The 21,731-nt window shown below is 48.3% G+C and overlaps 1 long non-coding RNA gene across 1 annotated transcript; it reads right to left on the bottom strand.

Annotated features, from left to right (window-relative positions):
- Positions 1-1,067: 1,067 nt before the first annotated feature.
- Positions 1,068-21,379, bottom strand: LOC140213533 (uncharacterized). Its single transcript, XR_011890393.1, has 4 exons — positions 21,148-21,379; positions 6,063-6,220; positions 5,912-5,991; positions 1,068-1,154 (listed from the first exon to the last, which is right to left on the bottom strand). It is a non-coding gene; the product is annotated as an uncharacterized lncRNA (long non-coding RNA).
- Between the last annotated feature and the right edge of the window lie 352 nt (positions 21,380-21,731).

Raw genomic sequence — 21,731 nt, 5'->3', positions numbered from 1 at the left:
TAGACGTCTCTAAAAACTGTAGTTTTACCTGCCAAAACCACCATCCGATTATAAGGCACGCCGTAGTGGGGGACTCCGGAAAGGCGGACCACGTGGGGTTCTTTAACGCGCAGCCAAATCTAAGTACACGGGTGCTTTCACATTTGGCCCCTATCGAAATGCATCCGCTGTGACCAGGCTTCAATCCGGTGACCTCATGCTTAGGAGCGCAACAACAGAGCCACTAAACAACCGCGGCGGGTTTTAGACTTATGTAAGATATATTGCAATGCATTGGGTTGTACCGTGGGAGCTAAATTTCTTGCAAGATATGAGGGACCGGAATGGCAAGCACACGTGTGACACTAAGGCACAGGGGTAGCCGTTTCTTTCGCAGTTGGATACTGACACGGCCGTCTTCGTGAGCCACAAAAGTGTGCACGCTCATCGGTCGTTCGACGCCGACAACCACCGCCGCGGTCGGCTCTCCAACTGTGAACTCAATGCGCAGAGCGCGCAACAACACCTGGCGTGAATGCAATTACTAAACTTGAAATTCCGCAGACAATTAAGAATGCTTACATGCAAGAATGCGAAGAAAGCATTATACGGTTTGTAGACCTTGGAACGTCATCAGCGCGATCAGTTTATACACTTATGACGTGGCGCCACCTCCTCCTCACCGTCACGTGCGCCGCCCAATTACGATCGCACTAGTCCGCTGGAAGGCTGCGACGTGACGTGCGAAATCATTCACGCGCTAGGCACACCTTGAGTACTTGAGACCCGTGGACCAGCCATGGCTTCAGGGAAGCGTACTTGTCCCGCACCCTCGAGGCCGGGGCTTGATTCCCACCAGGAGCGACGTTGACCAAATTTTATTTTCAAAGCCACTTATTTACTTTGTTTACAAAACTCTTACTGACAAATGTGTCGTCAATCCTAGCATACTTTGATGTGTTTTTACTCTTTGTGGCGTTGGTTATTTTCTGTTAAGGCGCAGTTTCCCAAAGGTCACCGCCTACATAGACACCTAAGGCTTTCGCCATTATATATAGTTGATCCGCTGCTTGATTGCTCACCGTCAGGGTGGTAAGGCCATATTTGGAATACGCCGCATAGTGTCATGTTGTCCATAAACATTAGCTTTTCCACGCGCGTTCCACTGCCTTGTCCTGCATGAATTACAAAATGCGAAAAATTAATTTTAAATGGTGTTATACCATGACAGTCTATGAATCAACAACACCACAGAAATAAATGACACTATGTGCATTCTATATAACTATCGATGAGACAAATAGCTGACCTATGTAAAAGAAAAAGAATGTGCAGATCTGACGTTATTGACGTTATGGATTGACGTTATGCGAAACATTTTGTAGGCAACTGGCTATGCAGCATTGGTTGCAGTTTCACAAAGTGTATGTGTAAATGCTGGGGTTGTGAGACGCGAGTACATTGCATTAGAACTAAAGCGAGGTAACGCGTGCGACACGGCAGTAGCAATACGACGGCGGTGGTAATGACGATAGCATGATTTCTGCGAATGGCCGAATTCATGGGAAGGAGCGGCATGGAGGTGCGAGATAAGTAAGAAATGGAGAAACACATGCTTACGGACGGCAGCGCGCTAACGTGTAGCACAACCTGAGGCGCGTTTCACTTTACTGGCGTACGGACAAGTGGTGTGGTGTACTCCAAATTGGCCAAACCGTAATTACGGTGCCATAGTGGAATTCGGTACAGCCTTGTCATACTCGTTGACTATGTGCAGCAGGAAACAGTAGGCGTCGTTTCACACGAAAGCCTAACTGTCCAGCTCTTGAAATCGGAGGTGTTTGTCTGAGGAAGCCAAGCAAGCGAACGAGGAAGGCGCCTGGAGGTGAAGAAAATCGCACGCCGGCGAGAGTACGATGGAGCGCTCTCAGCGTGCGGCAAAGTACCACCACCTGGAAGAAAGTGTAGGTAACATTCAGCGAAGTAGAGATGGAAAAACGAGGCCAAGGTCACGCTGGAGGAAGGAGGGCGGATGCGCGCTGGGTTGACCTCATATGACAGTTGCTACTAGTTTTCTTTGCGAAGCACACATGGTGGCTTTGTCTGGTGGCAACGTGTTCCTCGCACGCCGTACGCTGTGTGTGAGAGTGAAAGCGGGCGACGGTGAGCCGACGATGGCGGCTTAATCCTGCGTGCACAAGGGGAGAAAGCGCGCCATATTCCGTCGCGCGCATTGCACTATGACATAGGGGGAGGGGATGGAGTGGGTGAGTTGTACTTCGGCCGCGCAAGGTGGCGCGCGCTTTATGTTGCAAACAGTCTCGTTTGGGGACACTGTCTAAGTAGCCAGACGTATCTTAGCATTGCGTGCGCTGTGTTCTCACTGATGAGTTTGAGTTGGTGCAATAGACAGCACGAGCGCCACTTAGCTCGCTGCTGCTGCCGTTATTCCTCATGCACGGTTTGACAGCGAGTGTCCACACTCATCGAGTGCGGACACTTGCTGTTTGCTTTTGGGTGCTGAAACCATGCTAGGCAAGTTAAATAGTAAGGGAATGTTTACAACAGGGTGTTCTGCTCCGGCGGCTGCTACGATTTCCACGGCCGTGGAAGCCCTGTCTTGAATACGATCCGTGATGCGGACAGTTTAGGTGTGAATGCACACCCAGGGCCGATAACTTCGTCTACACTATAGTACCCATACGCCTGCGCGTCACCCACGTTGACCAACTGAAACGTCACTGTAACTTTTTTTGATTAACGGCCTGGTAACAAATAGAAGGGTATCGATAGTCCGCTGGGAGCTTCGGGAGGAAGGAGGATGCCACGCGTCGCTGTCTGGCGTTCGCAAGTCAACGCATCTCTGCTTGAACGCATGTAGCCATCCCCCTGCGTTCTCCTGCCAACCTGCCCAGATCTACTTAAGCGTACTACATGACTCGAGTGCAGGCAGCACACGAGAATGAAAGTGAAGAATCGAACTGCGAAGCTGTAATTACCATGCAATGGCCACCACGGCATGACGAAGACGAGCGTATAGCTACCAGCCCAAGTTAGAAGGCAGCTTGGTCCATTGGGTCATCATAACTTCTTTTCATGTTCATGAGGTCATGCAGTGCATGCATGCATGCATGTATGCATCACGTGTATTTTTGTCATTCTTGCCATTGATGGTGTGATATGCATGCCATGACATGTCAATTATGTCACGCATGCATGTCATGACGCGCTTGTCCAAGATGTATCAAAGTAAAAAAAATTTTTCTCATGTCATTCAATTGATTATAGCCATGTCATCTCAATGCTGACATTGATGTTACGACATGCATCTCACGTCATCTACGTCATGACGTGATTGTCATTCATGGCTTGCCCATTTTTAACATGATATGTATCTAGATATGCATGACATGAATAAAACGAAATGACATGCCTGACACGCATGTCATGTATGATATAGATGACATGAGTTGATGGAATCGGGGTCATTTGTTTATCTGGATGTGAATCAGGATACTTGCGACGATATATACGGGCGCGACGTGAAAAGAATTACATGTTATGACATGTTCATGCATGTATTGGCAATAATGCCATCTCATGAGATACATGGAACGTCATGCAATTCATGGCATTCATGTGATGATATTTAATTGATATCATTCCTGTCGGGCCATGCACGCGCATCATTCGTATCCTGCATATATTGAGTGAAAGAAACGACTCCGATGTCATATATGCAATAACAAGCATGGGTGTCAGTGATGTTTTGACATGAGATGTACATGCATGTCTTGCAATTGTTGTAATGACGCACATGACATGTCAGGTAATCTATGTCATTCATGTGATGACACGCATGCATGTCAGTTACATCCAGATACACAATATCTAGTTAAAGAAACCACCACAATTGTATCAGGTGATTCATGCCATTTATGTCATGACATACATGCTATAACAAATATGTCACGGTAATGATGTCATGACAAGTCATCGTTGATACGAATGCATACATTTCACGCCCCCTCGCCTTCCTGCATGCATATTTGATATATATACAGTTGGAGAAAAGACCACGCAAGCATGACGACGTTAAAGCCCATTAGATAGATAGATAGATAGATAGATAGATAGATAGATAGATAGATAGATAGATAGATAGATAGATAGATAGATAGATAGATAGATAGATAGATCTATCTAACAGACAGAGAGACAGACTCAAAACTCTTGATGTTCTCAAAGAATCATTGGCATTAAGAAAAATCAACGACGATTACGATACTTCCTAAAACGAAATTTGAGCGCAGCACTATACGAGTTTTCATTTCGCGATATACTGGCTGGCGCGTACAATCGGTCTCGTGCGGCACGTTGCAAACAGAGCGAAATGTGGCGCGACTGACTGGTTAATATGGAGATCGCGAGATCTGGAGAAGCGTGGGCGCGATTCAAGCAAGCCGCCATAGACAGATTCAGAGGACGCACGCTACTCTGGCGCCATCTCGTAGCCATCGCTGCAGAGCTCATGGAGCGCGAAAATAGCTCTGAAATTTTGCGCATGCCGGCTAATTTTGCTCCGGCTGTCGCATTCGCCGCGCTCCCAAGCAAAAAAAGTGTAATTCGGCGTGCGCGCCCGGCTACCCCCAGAGGGCACTGTTAGCCGTGGCACAATAAAATTCCTTTTTAATTTGAAAGTACCGCCACTCTTTGAACTCAGCCACCGCCACGCGACCTTCTAGTCTCCTCCTCGTCCCTTAGTTGCGTCGCACTGCAAAAGTCAAGTAGTGCCGCAAGCGCACTCTTGATGATAGACGAGTGGGCTCAAGTTACTCTATGCACCGTATTGGAAATTTGGAACTTCACTTTGTTATTTTTTTCATTTTCCTTCACTACCTGTGCTTTCATTTTTCGCATTCCTGTTATTCGCAGTATTGGGATGCTGCTTTTCGCGAGGTCCCGCTGACTGCGCCGGATGCCTGTTTGTATGAACGTGATGACGTAATGTCGGCATGAGGAGACAACCATTATTATCACTGTCCTGCGTATTCGACATCGACGCATGACCTTACCGACCGTTTTTTTTTTTCAGAAGTGCTTACAAGATACCCAGATTCCAGATGCGCGAAATCTGTCTGAAGCTGGCTATGAATCCTTTTTTCTTGGCGGCAACATACACCTGCGTCTCTTCTACCAATTTTCTATTGAATTCGTGTCACATTCATAAGGATGGAGCCTCCACACCAAAACACGTGATCAAATTTTCACTTTCCGAAGATGTGTTACATTTGTACATATATTGCACTGCGTCTACAGAATGACTGTTACGTTTGCGTAAATCTATATTAATTTTACTTAACTTTCCCCAATGTTGTCGTGATTGCCATTACATTTGTGTAACATTTGCCTTACAATTCGCGTAAATATCAATAAAGCTTCGACGTGCCGTGATTGCGTCGTGGCTATGGCATTGCGCTACTAAGCCTAAGGGCACGGGATAGAATTGCGGCCAGGGGGGCAGCATTTAGACGGGAGTAAAATGCATAAACGCCCGTGTACCATTTATTGGGTGCACGTCAAGGAAGCCCAAGTGGTGAAAAATTAACCCAGAATGCCCCACCAATGCCCGCCTCATAATAAGATCGTGGTTTTGGCAGCTAACACCTCGGAATTTAATTTTTTTTAAAAAGCTTCGCTCGTAACCTCATACCACATGTGCGTATGATTTGGCAATGCTCTAAGGATTCGGTATCGTTGAGGAACAAGGTGCAGTTGCTACAGGTGCATAGTTATTGACTCCTGCTTCCTTTACTTGCTAGTAGCAATAGTCCAGCCGACAGTAGCCCAGGACCACGGATGTTTTTATACATATTTATCGAAGAGACACGACACTACGATTAGGGTACATTGTGAAATAGGTATCCATCACCTTCCTTGCGGATCTGCATCTCGCCGATGTTCTTGTGTGGATCCAAATTCAAGGTAGCTATTACCGAAGCGTTTAGTCCCCTGTATCAGACAGATATGATATGAGTTGCAAAAATATGTTCTAATTCTTATAAAAAGCACTGATGACATACCTTCCATTTGTCACGTAATGCCTCTCAAGAGGTATTGTTGGGGCATACCCTTTTTTCATGAGATCAAATTTGCAAGGATAATCAGAATCTACAATTGTTTCCATTAGAGTTGACATTTGTATCCGGTTTGAAAGGTCCATGAAAGCTTTCTGCAAAAACTGCAAAGAGCAAAATACATGCTGACTTGACATATGAGCTTACTAGTTTTCGTCATATTTGTTTGAATTCATAGCGCCATGATATCATGTTGCAAAAAGCATGCGGGCGCTTCAGTGCATGATATCAATAGTAGTTGAGCGTCCATAAACGTTACGTAAGGGGTCTAAGACGCCTCCAATACACTAGTCGTTAAATAATCGAATGGTTTTTGGATAAACGCATGTGCTTTTGTGCCTGGAAAAAGGCACACCCTTCGAATAACGCCTCATGCACTTCGCCGTTGAACTGTTATCTCAAAAAAAGAAGCCCAGAAAGAGAAGCATAGGCACTGATAAGACGTATGAGACAATTACATCCGGAATGTTTCTTCGTTATATCGTGCCAACAATTGGAATTTGCCTACTTACAGGTGTACAAGCTTGGTTTCTAGAACGCCAGAAAAACGTAAACAGATCTTGTTCGATGAACGCGAGCACTCGTTTTCAAATCCTGTCATGATGAAGAATGCCGGTGTACATGAGCGAAAACCTCATGCTGCTGCTCTCTTCCACGCGTACTCTAAACAGATTACGCAAGCACCAACACCAGGCGCAGAGGTACACAGCGCGCATGACGCCACAAGCCCATGGGCTTGTCCTCTGGCTTTCCAGCCGCCGCATATTACATCCAACGAACATGCGTCGGTGCGTTGGTTGCGTAGGCACTACAGCTCGCGGACCGAGCCGCGCTGCCACAGTCCGGCTAGGGGAGGAGACGAGTGCTTTCGTATTCTAACTCACCTTGTATTATGTAGCGTGAAACAACTGGCGCGTGGAAAGGTGGTGCGCATCAACCGAGAAAAAACTCGCAGCTTAGTCCGAAAGGTGGCGCATCGATTGCGATAGCAAATACTAGTAGTAGCTATATCGACCGCGTAGAATTGTAAACATTCTCTGACTAACTAGATAAACAAGCATGGTGTCAGGCGCCGAGAGGTAAACATGAAAGCATCTCTCTTGATGACCATGAAAACTTGCAGTCGAAACCCTGGAGTGAGGACGCGCAGCAGCAGTGGTGACCCAATTGACCTTAGGGCTGCCCCTCACTTCAACACAAACTAACAGTTGAAAGCGCAGCGCATATTAAGCTACCAACCCTCGGCGCCATTTTTCCATGTCGCACACAATTTTCAAGATAAGGCCCGCGCGACTGTGCAATTGGCCCACATCGCTGATTGCTTTCAAGGTACGGCGCCCGCGCGGCCTCGCCTTACGCCGCCACCACCAAGTAGAACACCCTCCCCTCCCGTGGGCCCTCGTGCGTGATGGAAAAATTGTGGGACACTTTTTCAGTTCCAAAGCATGTTCGGCGAAAGCCTGCACCCGTTCGGCTGACTATGCCATGTCTTTTTTTGGTGTTTTTGTGCATGACACTCCCAGTCACAACCGTGTTGCAAAGGTAATGATTTCCAAATTATCCTCAGAGGCCGGCGCGGCATTTGCACAGATGTCATCGATCTTTTGCATATCGACTTTGACCCCGTAGAAGCGGTATAGTTCCGTGCCCATCAGGTAGTTGAGCCATGGCACTAGATCCTCCTTCTTGACCATTCCTTGTACACATGAAATCTTGTTTATCATACGTCGCTTGATGTTTACGTGCCGTGTGACATGATTCGCACGCTTGTTCGATAGCATGGTGATGGTCTTGGGGACGCTTAGTGGGACGTTGACTATGGGACCTGTGATCGACAGCTGCCCCGAAGTACTGTATAGTAGCCACCTAATCAGCATGCAAAGAATCCTAGGTGCAATCAGTCTCTCACTGACTGCATTAAGCGGAGGCTGGCATGGTGGCTTGGGTGGGTACACATCCCCGTTGCTAGTCGAGTAGTTGGGGTTCTTCATTAAGCGACGTGCGGCAGGTTGCGCACAACCTGAACGCGCTAATGTCTCTGTTTGGGAAATGCTCCATGAGAATGTCATGGCTCTGATGTGGGGCCTTGCTAAGATCGTTGAACCACAAGCGATCACACAGTGAACACAGAGCTCCAAACGGGTTCTGCACGAAATGCTTCTGGAAGTAGTTTGTGGCAGCCGTGTGCGATATCCTCGGCGCTGAGTGCTGTGGAGGAGTGTTGTTGGCACTAGACGCACTGGGTCTGTTGCTGTAGTCGGTACTATGTGACCAGGTTGCGACGACAACCACGGCTGCCAAATTCGTTCTGCTTCCCTGGCCTTGGTGCCCGGTGACGCGGCCGCTCGCTGCTGCCGTCTACGCTCCGCTTCCCTGGCCTTGGTGTCCGGTGACGCGGACACTCCCTGCCGCCGTCTACGCTCCGCTTTCCTGGCCTTGTGTCCGTTGACGCGGCCACTCCCTGCTGCAGTCTACGCTCCGCTTCTCTGGCCTTGGTGTCTGGTGACGCGGCCACTCCCTGCTGCCGTCTACGCTCCGCTTCCCTGGCCTTGGTGTCGGGTGACGCGGTCATTCTCTGCTGCCGTCTAGGCTCCGCTTCCCTGGCCTCGGTGTCCGGTGACGCGGCCGCTCGCTGCTGCCGTCTACGCTCCGCTTCCCTGGCCTTGGTGTCCGGTGACGCGGCCACTCCCTGCTGCCGTCTACGCTCCGCTTCCCCTGGCCTTGGTGACGGGTGACGCGGCCACTCCCTGCTGCCGTCTATGCTCCGCTTCCCTGGCCTTGGTGTCGGGTGACGCGGCCAGTCCCTGCTGCCGTCTACGCTCCGCTTCCCCTAGCCTTAGTGACGGGTGACGCGGCCACTCCCTGCTGCCGTCTACGCTCCGCTTCCCTGGCCTTGGTGTCGGGTGACGCGGCCAGTCCATGCTGCCGTCTACGCTCGCTTCCCTGGCCTTGGTGCCCGGTGACGCGGCGGCTCACTGCTGCCGTCTACGCTCCGCTTCCCTGGCCTTGGTGTCCGGTGACGCGGACACTCCCTGCCGCCGTCTCCGCTCCGCTTCCCTGGCCTTGTGTCCGTTGACGCGGCCACTCCCTGCTGCAGTCTACGCTCCGCTTCTTGGCCTTGGTGTCCGGTGACGCGGCCACTCCCTGCTGCCGTCTACGCTCCGCTTCCCTGGCCTTGGTGTCCGGTGACGCGGTCACTCCCTGCTGCAGTCTACGCTCCGCTTCTCTGGCCTTGGTGTCCGGTGACGCGGCCACTCCCTGCTGCCGTCTACGCTCCGCTTCCCTGGCCTTGGTGTCCGGTGACGCGGCCGCTCACTGCCGCCGTCTCCGCTCCGCTTCCCTGGCCTTGTGTCCGTTGACGCGGCCACTCCCTGCTGCAGTCTACGCTCCGCTTCTCTTGCCTTGGTGTCCGGTGACGCGGCCACTCCCTGCTGCCGTCTACGCTCCGCTTCCCTGGCCTTGGTGTCCGGTGACGCGGCCACTCCCTGCTGCCGTCTACGCTCCGCTTCCCTGGCCTTGGTGTCGGGTGACGCGGTCACTCTCTGCTGCCGTCTACGCTCCGCTTCCCTGGCCTCGGTGTCCGGTGACGCGGCCACTCCCTGCTGCCGTCTAGGCTCCGCTTCCCCTGGCCTTGGTGACGGGTGACGCGGCCACTCCCTGCTGCCGTCTACGCTCCGCTTCCCTGGCCTTGGTGTCGGGTGACGCGGCCAGTCCCTGCTGCCGTCTACGCTCGCTTCCCTGGCCTTGGTGCCTGGTGACGCGGCCACTCCCTGCTGCCGTCTACGCTCCGCTTCCCTGGCCTTGTTGTCCGGTGACGCGGCCACTCGCTGCTGCCACTTTCTTTGCGCTTCCCTGGCGCGCTGGTGTGCCATCACGTGTTTACTGAAAGAGTGTAAAGGGGAGAGGCCACAGCTATGGCGGCGCAACTCTTGCAATGCGCCGCTGTGCCATCCCGTGAGTGCTGAGATTGTGAGGGGGACAGGCCACAGCTGGCAATGTTGTAGGGCATGGACGGACGTATGGTCGGACGCGGCGAGTATGAACCATTAAAGGCTTTCGCCTTAATACGTCGCGCTTCCTTCCCGCTTTCTTCACTTGTGAGTGCCACAATGAGCCGCAATCATCGTGTGACCCATACAAGTTTCACTCGCACATACTGCCTACGCGTGCAATGTTGTCCTGCTTCGACTTTTTACGGAACATCATCATTAACACCAACGGTGATGGCGACGCCGACGACAACGGCATAACTTCACCTGGAGGGTCCATGTAATTGATATAGGAATAAACATTGTCAGCACACCCACACGCTTTTCCTCGCAACTGCACCATACATAGTATTGGTCGCTGGTCCTTATAGCGTTTCGAATTGATATGAAGCTGTTACAGACAACACCACCCAGTGTCGTGCTGCGTTATTACTGCTTGCGGCGCATGCTCATCATGCTTTGGTTTGTATCTGATTCTCGTTTAATACCTGCTAACTTCCTATATTTGTGATCTGGGATCAAAACAATAGAACGAATTTTGCTTCGGGCCTCGAACTGCGTTTTGTGATTTTGAAGCCGTGCCTGCGTCGCTTAGTTAGGCAACAGTGGCCACGAATGAAAGGCATACGCTGCGAATATGGAAGCTTATTTTGAGGCAACCGGCGTGAAATACACAGGAATGAAGGGGCATAGTTAGTGTCTGCGTTAACCGTACGCACCACACAAGCATCGTCAGCAAGAATTGCACAACGGTAGGCAATTGGCCTTCCGCATGAAAAGCCTTTCAAACTTCTGGATGGATATTCTGACCTCCAATGTCACGAGATAACTGAGAGCATCCGCTTCTTCAGTGGCGCCAGTTGAAATTGTTTGTTTGTAAAAAAAATGTACGTTGGTGTGCGGACGGCTGCAATTTTAGTGGCATGTCTGAGTATTCGCTTCAGGACAGGACCGTCTCCGGTGTCAGATCAAGTGGTTACAGAAGCAACCATTAGCCAAAACTATCCTGATTTAGAGGACGCTGAAGCATCAAACGTGTTGACAGGGTTGGCTGCATATGATGCGAAAAAAGAAGGGCGACGGCAACCATCTTACAATGCCTGGTCGAATGGTCGAAACGATTTACATATGAGGCGTGCACTACAGGGAGGCTTCCTTTTCGCCGTTCGCCATAAACAGTCGGCGCCATGGGGCGCCGCTGCCATGAAGTATCCAGGTGGCGTCCGAAATGCATGACGCGACGGTGCCTGCGAGCGCTGATAAACGTGTCATGCGGCAACGGGGCTTCACTCTCGCGCTTTCTTCTGGACTCGCCGCGCCATCAAGTGGCGCTGCCGAGATGTTCGCGCGTGACTTCTCATGCAAGAAACGTGGCGCGCCCGTGCTTGCGAACGGCGAGAATCGTAACCTCGCTTGCCGCACAGTAAGTAGCACCTACACAGTGACGCCCTTTGTTGAGATGTTCATTAAAAAGCGCCGAAAACCAAGCGCAGTCAAGTGCTTCGCTACCTGCCGTAAACTACTGTTCTCTTCCTAGAATGTTAAACATTACTTTTGTTTTCTGCAGACTAATTTTTAGACCCACGCTTCTGCTTTGCCTGTGCAGGTCAGTGAGCATGCAGTGCAATTCTTCCCCTGAGTTACTAAGCAAGGCAATACCATCAGCAAATCGGAAGTTACTGAGGTATTCTCCAATACCACTCATTTACAATTATTCCCAATCCAGGGATCTGAATACCTCCTTTAAACGCGCTGTGAATAGCATTGGACAGTTAGTATCTCCCTGCATGACGCCCTTCTTTTTGGGGATTTCGCTGCTTTTTTTATGGAAGACTACGGCGGCTGTGGAGCCCCTATAGATATCTTTCAATATTTTAACGCACGTCTCGTCTACACGCTTATTTTGTAATGCCTGCATGACTGCATTTTTAAGTGGTGCTCTTCAAATAATATCATTTCTATTTGTACTTCATAAAACGTAGCAATGTGTTTCTGATACCTTAACTCATCCCTTTTACATTGAAATTTATTTTATTTTTTGGACATAGTGACTACAAGCAAGCCCATAGGTTTTCGCTACGTAAAAAAACAACTTTCGCGCCTTGTAGAATAGAATGAACAGGTAAATGGAAATATTTAACAGATCCCTCGGAACTAGCAAGATGCAGAGATCTGATGCTGCTTACAGAAGTGTCTGCAATTGTGGCAGAGAAAGCAAATAACAAAACCAGGTGTTTAATGCGCAAGCATTTTTTGGCGAGTACCCCAGCAAAATATGTCAGTCACATGAAATGTGTGTTACTTTTCATCTACGCAAAATGCGTAATTTTGGGAAGACGTTCAATCGTTATAGTAGTGTAAATCTAAATGATCGGTAGCTTTGTAAGCAATAAGGAGCAATCAAAACAAAATGAAACTCATTAGAAAGAATACTTGTAGCGATACATAGGGCTCCATACAAGATGCTTGAGGAAGCCTATATTTGGTGTGGGCCAACTAAACTTATTGATCGACTTCTTATGTACCAGTTTGTTCCGTTCCTTCTTCAGGTCTAGGCTAATTCGATTTCTCACCATCCTATGGTCACTGCACCGCACTTTGCCGAGCGCGTCCACATCTTGTATGATACCAGGGTAAGCGCAGAGTATAAGGTCTATTTCATTTCTAGTCTCGCCAGTCGGGCTCCTCCACGTCCACTTTTGGCTATCCCGCTTGCCGAAGACGCTATAGATCACCAGCATGTTATTCTGTTCTGCAAACTCTACTAATAACTCTCCCCTGTTATTCCTAGAGCCTATGCCATATGCACCCACTGACTTGTCTCCAGCGTTCGTCTTGCCTGCCATGGCATTGATGTCGCCCATCAGTATAGTGTATTTTGTTTTGACTTTACCCATCACCGATTTCACGTCTTCATAGAGACTTTCGACTTCCTGGTCATCATGACTGGATGTAGGGGCGTAGACCTGTACGACCTTTAATTTGTACCTCGAATTAAGTCGCATAACAAGACCTGCCACCCTCTCGTTAATGCTATAGAATTATTGCATGTTACCTACCATCTATTTCCATATTAATCAGGAATTCGACTCCGAGTTCTCGTCTCTCCGCTAAGCCCCGGTAGAACAAGTTGCGCCCACTTTTTAGCACTGTATATGTTTCTTTTGTGCTCCTACCTTCACTGAGCCCTATTATATCCCATTTACTGCCTTCTAATTCCTCCAATAGCACTGCTAGAATCGCCTCACTAGATAAGGTGCTAGCGTTAAACGTTGCCAGGTTCCGGTTCCAATGGCTACCTGTTTGGACACATGTTATATTAGCACCCTCTGCGCATCACAGGTCTGACCGCGGCCGTGATCAGTTGCTTCGCAGCTGCTGGGGACTAAAGGCCGGGGTTTGATTGTTGTGTTCATATAGAAGGTTGTGGCCAAGTGCTGCACCAGAGTGGCCAATCCTGCTCTGGTGAAAGAGTGCGTCACCGGTTCTGGTCACCGGGATCAGGCCGCACTCTGCTCCTGTTTATGCAATTTTATCAACACGCGGATTTTTTTTAACTCGGCGGAAAATTGTGCGGCACCGTGATTTGAACCATGGTCTTCTTGCGTGCCAGGCGGATACTTTACCTCTACGCCACCGCTGCATCTCTCAATGTTTATAGCAATGCTGTAAGGTCATTGTGAATGTTCGCCTTGGTTAAACTCATGTGTGCATTCTTTTCGTTTTGTTGAAGTCCGCGTTTTCTCGTCTTCTCTAGGGTACACTCTGTGTTTGTGTATCTGTTGCAGTACACTGCTGTGCTGTTGGCTCGCACTCGGGCCGCTTCAAGAGAACGCCTGCTTTGGGAAGTCGGTGGCCGGAAGTTGTTCGGCGAAAACGGAAGCGGAAGGTGCTCTCGTGCACCGGTTCTGGCGGACGCCATAAACCGCGGCAGCGAGCCGTTTTAGCGACGTCAGGAGAAAGGAGGCTATGGGGAGTGTCACATGTTCCCGCGGCTGGGGGTGAGAGTGTGCGCGGCTGAGCGGGCAGTGTGGTAAGAGACTTGAGAGACAACGGACCGACCTCGTTAAGTGCCCGATCAGAGCAACGGACTTCTCTGAGGCCTTTGCTCAACCGCATTCGTTAATATGAACCCGTTTACCTTGTTAAGTATGCACTGATATGTTCCAGTGTGGTCTGAGACTTGAGAGATACGAATCGATCGCGTCTAGTGCCCGATCTGAGCGATGGACTGCTCCGAGACCTTTGCTCAGCCGCATTCGTTAATGTGAACCTTCTTTCCTAGTTTAGTATATGCTCAGTGTAATCGCTTACGTCTGGCTGTAAATAAGCTAAGTTCAAATGATTGCCATCCAGCATGTTTAGACCCGGAACACCGAAGAAGAGTACAGTGCAGTGGCTTAGGAAGAGCCGAAAACGAACGAAAACACCAAGAAAGAAGAACCCGGCGCAGGAACGAAACGTTACTGATGTCTTCCGCGCGTTTCTGTGCCGCTGTTTTCCACCATCGTTAAAGATCTGCTGGTGCATTGTTAATGCGGGCAGAGATCCCCTTCTAAGCACAAAGCGCGAAAAGAGATATGGCAGGCGAAGGCACCGCTTCACCATCGCCGCCCAGATACACCACCAACAAATTCCTCTGGGTGATCACCATTTTAGATATGACTAAACTGTGCATGCATTCATCGTCAACATCAGCAGCAGCAGCTTGATTAAGCGCACTAACGGGCAAACGACTCTCCCATACTTCTCCAACAAGCCAGGTTTGGGTACCGGCTAGTTGGTATTCCATGGTATCAATCGTCACTTACAGCGCATACAAAGACGAGGGACAAAAAGGACGACGAAGGCAAGCGCTGTTAGCGATGCCCGACGAACTAGAAATATACTGAAGCAAGGTTTGGGTACGGGCTAGCTGGCATTCCATCGCTTCCAGCGGTTGTCTTCATCGTCCTTTTTGTCCTTCGTCAATGTATGCGCTGTAAGTGACGATTCTCCAACAACCCCGGTCATGTACTTATTGTCGCCATGTTGTCCCTGCATACTTTTTTTTCTCATCCGCGAACCTAACTTTCTGCCGCCCCCTGCTACGCCTTTCTTCGTTTGCAATTAAGTCCGTAACCCTCAATGACCATCGGTTGCTTTCCCTCCTCAATACATGTCCCGCCCATGCACAATTCTTTTTCTTGATTTCAACTAAGATGTCATAAACTCATGTTTGTCCCTCACTGGTACTCTATTAATCTCTATAGAACTCCTCAGCCACTTGAACTATCTCATCAATATTAGTAATAATATTGCCGGCTTTGTCTCTTAACGCATACATCTGATTCTTGCCTATTCCTAGTTTCTTCTTCACTGCTCTTAGGCTTCCTACGTTCCGGTGAGCATGTTCAATTCTATCGATTATATACTTCCTTATGTCAGCTGTCTTGCGCTTGTTGAATAACATAGAAAAATCTGCCAGTTCTATTCTAGCTGTAGGATTACAAGCTTTCATATATTGGCGTTTCTTGATCAGATCTTTCGTCTCCTGCACTAGCTTACTGGCATCCTGTCTAATGGAGTTACCACCGACTTCCATTGCACACTCCTTAATGATGCCCACAAGATTCTCGTTCATTGCTTCAACGCTAAGGTCCTCTTCCTGAGTTAAAGCCGAATACCTGTTCTGTAGCTCGATCTGGAATTCCTCTATTTTCCCTCTTACCGCTAACTCATTAATCGGCTTCTTATGTACCAGTTTCTTCCGTTCTCTCCTCACGTCTAGGCTAATTCGAGTTCTTACCATCCTGTGGTCACTGCAGCCCACTTTGCCGACCACACCCACATATTGTATGATGCCAGGGTCAGTGCAGAGTACAAGGTCTATTTCATTTCTAGTCTCGCCATTTCGGCTCCTCCGTGTCCACTTCTGGCTATCCCGCTTGCCTTGTTTAGTAACTAACCATGAAGAATTGAAAGGACAGGGCACTGCCAAGGTACCAGCCAATTAGTTCAAGTCATGAAAAAAAGCGTCATTGCCGAGATTCTGTCAGCTTCCCATGGCTGCTATTTGTAGCGGTGTTCATCCAGCAACCATGTTTTTCGCTGCTTCTAGTCTCTTGTTAAAATAAAAAGGCTGTGTCGATTGCCTTTTGCGTGTGAGTTACGTGTACAACCGCGCAATAACTTCGCGGCATGAAGTGCGGCCAGGCACGTAGCGTGAGGTGAACGTGCACAAAACACACACAGAAAGAAAAGAAAGGACAGCCTCGGTACACGAAGCTGTTAGTGCGTGGCAACGCGAGTGTGGCGTGTTTTTGCATACCAAAAGCTTCCATGTACACTGCAAGAGGACGTGACCGACCCATCGGGACGTAGGCGCGGATAGATTCCTTCCAGACAATATGTCTGAGCCTTCATCATCATCAGCCTGGTTACGCCCACTGCAGGGCAAAGGCCTCTCCCATACTTCTCCAACAACCCCGGTCATGTACTAACTGTGGCCATGCCGTCCCTGCAAACTTCTTATTCTCATCCGCCCACCTAACTTTCTGCCGCCCCCTGCTACGCTTCCCTTCCCTTGGGATGCAGTCCGTAACCCTTAATGACCATCGGTTATCTTCCCTCCTCATTACATGTCCTGCCCATGCCCATTTCTTTTTCTTGATTTCAACTAAGATGTCATTAACTCGCGTTTGTTCCCTCCCGCAATCTGCTCTTTTCTTATCCCTTAAAGTTACACCTATCATTCTTATTTCCATAGCTCGTTGCATCGTCCTCAATGTGAGTAGAACCCTTTTCGTAAGCCTCCAGGTTTCTGCCCCGTAGGTGAGTACTGGAAAGGCATAGCTATTATGTACTTTTCTCTTGAGGGATAATGGCAACCTGCTGTTCATGATCTGAGAATGCCTGCCAAACTCACCCCAGCTCATCCTTATTCTTCTGATTATTTCCGTCTCATGATCCGGATCCTCCGTCACTACCTGCCCTAAGTAGATGTATTCCCTTACGACTTCCAGTGCCTCGCTGCCTATTGTAAATTGCTGCTCTCTTCAGAGACTGTTAAACATTACTTTAGTTTTCTGCAGATTAATTTTTAGACCCCCTCTTCTGCTTTGCCTCTCCAGGTCAGTGAGCATGCATTGCAATTGGTGCCCTGAGTTACTAAGCAAGGCGATATCATCAGCGAATCGCAAGTTACTAAGGTATTCTCCATTAACTTTTATGCCCAATTCTTCCCGATCCAGGTCTCTGAATACCTCCTGTAAACACGTTGTGAATAGCATTGGAGAGATCGTATCTCCCTGCCTGACGCCTTTCTTTATTGGGATTTTGTTGCTTGCTTTATGGAGGAGTACGGTGGTTGTGGAGGCGCTATAGATATCTTTCAGTATTTTTACATACGGCTCGTCTACACCCTGATTCCGTAATGCCTCCATGACTGCTGAGGTTTCGACAGAATCAAACGCTTTCTCGTAATCAATGAAAGCAATATGTAAGGGTTGGTTACATTCCGCACATTTCTCTATCACCTCATTGATAGTGTGAATATGATCTATTGTTCAGTAGCCTTTACGGAATCCTGCCCGGTCCTTTGCTTGACAGAAGTCTAAGGTGTTCCTCATTCTATTTGCGATTACCTTAGTAAATAGTTTGTAGGCAACGGACAGTAAGCTCATCGGTCTATAATTTTTCAAGTCTTTGGCGTCCCCTTTCTTATGGATTAGGATTATGTTAGCGTTCTTCCAAGATTCCGGTACGCATGAGGTCATGAGGCATTGCGTATGCAGGGTGGCCAGTTTCTCTAGAACAATCTTTCCACCATCCTTCAACAAATCTGCTATTACCTGATCCTCCCCGGCTGCCTTCCCGCTTTGCATATCTCCCAAGGCTTTCTTTACTTCTTCCGGCGTTACCTTTGTGATTTCGAATTCCTCTAGACTATTTTCTCTTCCATTATCGTCGTGGGTGCCACTGGTACTGTATAAATCTCTATAGAACTCCTCAGCCACTTGAACTATCTCATCCATATTAGTAACGATATTGCCGGCTTTGTCTCTTAACGCACACATCTGATTCTTCCCTATTCCTAGTTTCTTCTTCACTGTTTTTAGGCTTCCTCCATTCCTGAGAGCCTGTTCAATTCTATCCATATGATAGTTCCTGATGTCCGCTGTCTTACGCTTGTTCATTAACTTAGAAAGTTCCGCCAGTTCTATTCTAGCTGTAGGGTTAGAGGCTTTCATACATTGACGTTTCTTAATCAGATCTTTCGTCTCCTGCGATAGTTTGCTGGTATCCTGCCTAACGGAGTTACCACCGACTTCCATTGCACACTCCTTAATGATGCCCACAAGATTCTCGTTCATTGCTTCAACAGTAAGTTCCTCTTCCTGAGTTAAAGCCAAATACCTGTTCTGTAGCTTGATGTGGAATTCCTCTATTTTCCCTCTTACCACTAACTCATTGATCGGCTTCTTGTGTACCAGTTTCTTCCGCTCCCTCCTCAGGTCTTGGCTAATTCGAGTTCTTACCATCATATGGTCACTGCAGCGCACCTTGCTGATCACGTCCACATCTTGTGTGATGCCAGGGTTAGTGCAGAGTATGAAGCCTATTTCATTTCTAGTCTCACCGTTCGGGCTCCTCCACGTCCATTTTCGGCTATCTCGCTTGCGGAAGAAGGTATTCATTATCCGCATAATATTTTGTTCCGCAAATTCTACTAATAACTCTCCCCTGCTAGTCCTAGTGCCTATGCCATATTCCCCCACTGCCTTGTCTCCAGCCTACTTCTTGCCTACCTTGGCATTGAAGTCGCCCATCAGTGTAGTGTATTTTGTTTTCACTCTACCCACCGCCAATTCCACGTCTTCATAGAAGCTTTCGACTTCCTGGTCATCATGACTGGATGCAGGGGCGTAGACCTGTACAACCTTCATTTTGTACCTCTTCTTAGGTTCACAACATGACCTGCCACCCTCTCGTTAATGCTATAGAATTCCTGTATGTTACCAGCTATATTCTTATTAATCAGGAATCCTACTCCTAGTTCTCGTCTCTCCGCTACGCCCCGGTAGCACAGGACATGCCCGCATTTTAGCACTGTATATGCTTCATTTGGCCTCCTAACTTCACTGAGCCCTATTTTATCCCATTTACTGCCCTCTAATTCCTCCAATAGCACTGCTAGACTCGCCTCACTAGATAAAGTTCTAGCGTTAAACGTTGCCAGGTTCATATTCCAATGGCGGCCTGTCCGGAGCCAGTGATTCTTTGCACCCTCTGCTGCGTCGCAGGTCTGACCGCCACCGTGGTCAGTTGCTTCGCAGTTGCTGGGGACTGAGGGCCGGGGGTTTGATTGTTGTGTTCATATAGGGGGTTGTGGCCACGTATTGCACCAGGGTGGCCAATCCTGCTCTGGTGAGAGAGTGCGTTACCGGTTCTGGTCACCGAGGTCAGGCCACAGTCCAGGCCTGTTTGTGCAATTTTATCAACACGCGGATTTTTTTTTAACCCGGTCCAAAATTGCCGGCACCGGGATTCCAACCACGGACCTCTTGCACGCGAGGCGGGCGTTCTACCTCTACGCCACGGCTGAGCATTAGGGGCCTTTAGATCAAGCGGACTCCGTGGCGAATCATGCTTGCCCGGCCTAAAGCAATAGGTCATCTTAAGTTCTGCTGCGTTCTACGCATGAAGTAAGAGCAGGGGGCATGTCTGCCTAGTGGACATGTCAATTTCGTTTGGTGTTGAAGTACCAATTGTCTGGGCGAAAAGAAAACAAGCACCCACAGCCAGTTGTCTTCAGGCTGGATCAGCTACAGCCAAATAGCGGCTGGTGAAATGGCCAGTTGAAATTTGGAGGTGGCGGAAATGTACAGAATACCACCAGTGCAATGCCTTATTTTCTTAGAAGAAAACAGCTCTCGTAGACAACGACACCCATTATCTGGCTGCTTGTTAACTGCTCGCAAATGCATGTGCATGATGCTTGTGTGTCTTTTGTTATTCGCTTGGCCCTCACCTATATATATATATATATATATGCTGCGGTAATGAATCCATAAGCAATAAAGCACATACCGTTCCGAACCTTTAACTACGACAGAAACACTACGGCGACGGCAATGTTGCCATAAATTCGCCTTGGCTGCCTATATAGTTGAACCAAATTATTGCAGTAGCTGATGTGGGACGTATATTTTCAGACGTCTGACAACATATCTCACATAACATGCGACTAAATGCCCAAAGACGCGTCCGGTGCTGACAGGCTCAGTCCCAAAAGATGTCGATCAGTCACTATGCGCGGCAACCTGGTGTGAATGTGTGCTACCAAAACATCGCGAGACGGTTTTCGAGAGACGATGTGGAAACAAGGCCCCATCCCAAACATGCATCAAAGCGAAACTGTTACTGCCGTGAGAGGCGTTAGAAACAAATTTGGGCGGAAACTTGTCGATTTCCTATGAGAATTGTACAATGAATTGAAATCAATAAGCAACCGTAAAGTTCGCTGGATTCGTGCTATGTAGCGCATCTTAGGCGCCTCGCGTAAAATCTGATGTTTTTGTGCCAAGGTATTTATATTTATTGCTTAACTGATTGGTTATTAGAAGGATGATCAATTAATGGGGCAAGAATAACGGCCCAGCTAAGGTAATGCCAATAAATTCACTCGAATGTCTTGTTTTTATTCAATAGTATAGGTAACTGGGACACCCTACATCGACAATAATACAAAGTGTACTCAGCGCGTATATTGTGTTATAAATGTAGTGCCATTCAGTGAAGTTTGAAAGGGCACCATATGGTAGGTTGCCAATATGCAGGAATAAAATGTATCAGCAATATAAATTTTATCGGAGAAAAAGCTTGTGAAGAAGTTTGCAGGCAGCGTTCACACTGTTACATAGTACTATAAAGGACGCTCAGTTTGAGTAGCTGTTTGAAGGGGCCATAATATATTGCAATATACGCAAAGTAAAGGCAGTGGTTAAAATGGTATGGATGTTGAAGAAAAGGAACACAAGTTAAAAATGATGTATACATACCAATTCCAGTGCTTCGGCAAAGTTAGTCCAATTTTCCCTAATTACTCGTTGTGGAAAGGGTGAAGGCCTCGTGCCACCCGAAATACACAAAGCCGCAAGTTCAGCCAGGTAAAAGAATGCTCCAATACTATAATACGCCATCTCTAAGTGAATGGTAAAGACGACTTGTTTTCTTTCAGAGATACAGGTAGGCTCCACGTCAATGGCAACAACGGAGGTTTCCGACGCGCCAATCTTGAAAATACTTCGCGCAGCTAGCAAAATGCAGCAGCTGGAAGAAATGGATGAATACCAGTTGTGAGTTGTCGCGGGGAACATTCGTTAGGCAGGATGCAAAACGACAGATAAAAGAAGCTGCGCTGAGCATTTACCAATAGTGTGCTTTATCTTTTTGCCAGGTAAACAAGTGCGTTATCCTAACATACGCGTCTCTCGCATAGGCTTGAGGAAAAGGCTTCCCCTTGCGGAATAATAACTCTTGCGGGAAATAGGAATGCGAAAAAAACAGTAACCCTTCTTCAACTGAAAAGACCACGTTTTAAAAATTCAAGCAAACTGTCCATACAAACCATGTAAACTCTTGG

This window comes from Dermacentor andersoni, chromosome 10 (genome assembly GCF_023375885.2).
Source record: "Dermacentor andersoni chromosome 10, qqDerAnde1_hic_scaffold, whole genome shotgun sequence".
Lineage (NCBI taxonomy): Eukaryota > Metazoa > Arthropoda > Arachnida > Ixodida > Ixodidae > Dermacentor > Dermacentor andersoni.
The sequence above is the reverse complement of the archived record's forward strand: the minus strand, read 5'-3'. Positions and strand labels throughout refer to the sequence as shown.